Source organism: Euprymna scolopes, chromosome 11 (assembly GCF_053919585.1).
Source record: "Euprymna scolopes isolate OS-2025 chromosome 11, ASM5391958v1, whole genome shotgun sequence".
In the NCBI taxonomy this organism is placed as follows: domain Eukaryota; kingdom Metazoa; phylum Mollusca; class Cephalopoda; order Sepiida; family Sepiolidae; genus Euprymna; species Euprymna scolopes.
In genome coordinates, this window is record NC_136492.1 from 117,789,519 (window position 1) to 117,793,691 (window position 4,173).

Genomic DNA, 4,173 nt, shown 5'->3' on the forward strand with positions numbered 1-4,173 from the left:
CAAGATGTGGCAATAGTACTCCAGTTTTAGGTTCACCTGGCTCTTATACAGATAAAGGATTGCATCGGCAGTGAGACACTTACTGGCGTGAACCAACCATTTTTTCCAGCGATCTTGACAACAGATACTATATATCATAGAAATTAGCCCATCGGATGCCAGTTCTGTTTGCCTCCTTAGGGTCTTGGTTTGAGCAATGAAGACCCACGTGGCAGTTTTCCCTAAGGTGGTGCATCGTTTGTACCTCTCCACATGGACATAAAGGTGAGGTGTCTAGGCCCCACTTGTGGAGATTGTCTTTTGTTTTGCCTACTTTGGCTCTGGCTCTATTTAGAGTCACCCAGTTTTTTCTACCAAGGTTTGAACACTAGGGGAGTGTTTCCTTTGGGGCTGGTAGAGCTTCATTAATAGTCTTGCTTTTATTGTCTCGCCATCGTTCCATCCTATAGGGGGCAGCTTGCCTGGGATCGATTTCCTCTATATTGATGACGCTACTGCGAGATTTTAGTCTTTGTCTCACTGATTGGTGGTCAAACAGTGAGTGCATGTGATCGTTAAGCTGTTTGTACCGTTCTATTCTGGTGATGACTTCTCACCTGATATATGGTGGTGGAATACCAGTTAGGCAGTATAGAGCTGTCAAGGAAGTTGGTCTTAGGGCACCAGTTATGGTCCGGTATGCCTTGTTCAGCTCTGCATCAATTTTATGAGCATGGCATGATCTTGCCCATACTGGGGCACAATACTCCGCTGTGGAATGGCACAGTGCGAGAGATGTTTGCCTCAGTGTTTTGGGGGCGGCACCCCAATTGCTGGTGGCAAGCTAACTGAGAAGGCTGTTTCGTGATGACAGCTTGCTTTTCAATTTGGTAATGTGTTTTCTAAAAGAGAGTGTTCTGTCCAGAGTTACACCCAGGTAGACTGGGAAAGATGTGTAAGCAGGTTGTCATTCCACATGCCTCTTAGTCTTCGATTTGCTTTTTGATTATTAAGATGAAAGGCGCAAATCTAGGTCTTGTTTGGGTGTGCATTTAAGTACCACTTTTTGTAGTACCTAGAGAGAGTGGCTAGGGCATTAGAGAGTTTTTATTCTATGATGTCAAAACTATTTGTCTGGGTGGCGATGCATAGGTCATCGGCATATATATAACAACCAATTTAGTAACACGATGGTCTGAATGATCCGAATAAAGTGAATCATTACTTAACATCTAAATCATTTCGAAGCGGAATATTTTCTCTTCGTTTCTCCTGTTCGTCGACATTAAATAAAAACAACAATTTCAAAATGCCTCCTCAGATTTTCGGTTAGAGAGTATCACATTACGTTGAAATTATATAACTATACATGATTTATATAGCAACCATGCGATTGTTGAATAGAATAAACCGTTTCGAGAGGATTTCTTTCATAAACACAAATACGAGGAGTATCAGTTCAGCGTAAACATAGAAAACTAGACTTCACATGCACAAACATCCTTTTGAAATCAGTTCATAGATGAACTGACCATACACTTGTGAAGCGATTGATAAAGACAACAAGGATGTTAAGGAAGACAGAACTCAAAACTCTCGAATTTTCATCATATATAGTTTATAAAAATACAAAAACCATCTTGCAAACTTAATTTAAACATAGTAATTTCTACAGTCAACTCAGACAAGTGTAACTCACAACTAATCCTACATAAGATATCCACCAATCTCTATATGTTCCTAAATCTAAACGTATATTCCATGAACAAAGCTTTTTTCTCAGAACTGTCCGTCTATGGAAAACTCTTCCGCTGGCCTGCTTCCAAGTTGAATACAACATGGTAAATTTCAAATCCAATATAAACAAATTATTGTTGATTCGTCCCTATAAATAATCAAACTGGTCTCGTTTTACATTATTAACGATTACTAAACTAACACCTTACATTCATTAGCCCTTATCCTCGAGTAGCTATCGGGCCTTGAAAGTGGTGACTCCTGAATAAAAAAATGCGCTGTACCGTCCCACAAATTAGCATATAAATTTATCGCTATAAATAAAGTTTATATTTAGACGAATACGAAATTCATAACGTAAAGTGAATTTAAAGATAGTCTTTCCTACAGTCCACCCAGACAAGTCGGTTGTTTTTTAAAATGAGCTTAACTCTCTAATTAGTCAACATAAAATATATGTACTACACCGCCTCATAAACTAACATGTTCATTTATCGCAATCCCTATAAAGTTTATGGTACTAAAGTTACTCACTGGATGCTCCAGGATTAGAGTTCATGAAAGTGACTCATACCTAGTTTGATAGTAAGGCACTTCAAGAGAGCTATTGTTTCCCTCTCACAACAGGAATATTAGACACTTGATCTAATTATTGTGATTTGAAAATTCAGCGCTTTAAAAAAAGTGTATTGCAATAGAACAAATATAATCTTGCCAGCTCCATTGATATCTCCCACGAAAGGTGCTTAAAAAATTAACAATAAATTAACTCCCTTCCCGAATGCGAAGTGAAGCACTTCATGAGATGATTGCAGATTTAGTGGAATGGCCTCAGATTAATTACTTTAGTTTGGGCGTGGTATATGACATAATATTATGAAATTGCATTGTAGACGTATGTTTTACTTTGGAGAGAATCAGCTCCGGTCTTATTTTCTAAACAGAATGAAAACCTCTTGCAAAAACACATGTTTGTGAAAATTTCGTATGATACTAGATACACGGAAAAACAAAACTCAGTTATTTTTTTTTATTTCTAGGAGGTAGACGAGATCTTGCTGGATGTTCAATAAAATAATAACTAAAGAATTGATCCTCAGTCGAGCACCTACTATGTACTCAAAATAACAGAACATATGAGTTATTCGGTTTTATTTCCATCACCATTGCTAGTTGAATATATTTTATAACCATTATACATCCAAATTCTAGTATAGTTGTATTTGTTAATTCTTGCTGTTCTTCTGTTTTTCTTTCCTTCTTTTGCTTTTTCTTCTTCTTTCCTTTCTGTTCCTCCTCCCTCTCGCCCTCCTATTTAAACAACCTTTTTGCCACACACTCGTCACTTACCACCTGCAGTAATATCATGACCAAACGCCACGGAGAATCTCGAACAACGGATGACGTCACAGGAAACCTATTCAAAATAGCGAAGCGATCAGAACACAAATCATTGTTATCGACTTCCGTCGCCTTAGCGACACATGAACCATTCCGGGAATCTGTCTCTCGGTATGCATACCTGGGGCCAGATCGCACGAGATTTGAAAGCACTAACCCGCAGCAATGTCAGTGAAAATTTTACGCCGGCCGGAACACCTGGCTACACATAGGCATAAGTATTTTTATGCAAATTATTTATTGGCTTTATATATTTTAAGTTTTAGGAAACTTTAATGATAAAACAAAATATAAATACGTTAATATAAACTGAGAAATACACTGAGTACGATCTTACCGAACTTTTGTCGTTTGCTAATATTCTTTATATTTTCATGCTAATTTTACTTGGTGAGTCATTCGAAAGTTATGATTTTGTGTACTTTCCTGCTACAATGAAAAGCGCTAAGAATGTATGTATGCTTTCATTCTATATAATTGTGTGATATTTTCAATAATAAAATAAAAGTGTTTAACCATATATGGCGTGTATATATAAGGTCTCTTTTAATAGTCTCTTATTTTCGTCGTCGTCGTTTTGTCTAATGGTTGCTATTGGAATAAGCTTTTTTCGTGAAGACGTTCGCTGAGATCTTTTCTATATGAGGTTTTTTAATCAGAAGAGTATATTATATTTTTTCGTGTCTTGTTTTATAGATGTTTTTTTTTTTTTAACTCAGGAGACAGACTAATGTAATCCTAGCTATTTTTTTTTACTTTTTAAACGAACAGACATATCGGGAACATTGTAGAGTTTATCAATTCTTTTATCGTTTGTAGTGGATTATTCGTTGGCTTCCCACGAGAGACTATTATAGAAAACCTTTTCTCTACAAAAATATGTAGCGTCATTTTTACTTGACTTAATTTTTTGGCTACTGCGTTTGCCCTCTTTTTCTGGACGCCTCAATTTTACATCATCTGTCGCTCTATCAACCGTAAGAGTATATATCAGGGTGACCAAAAAAAACCGGTCCCAACTCTAATTAGGCCCTGTTTCCTAGTGTTTTATCCGAA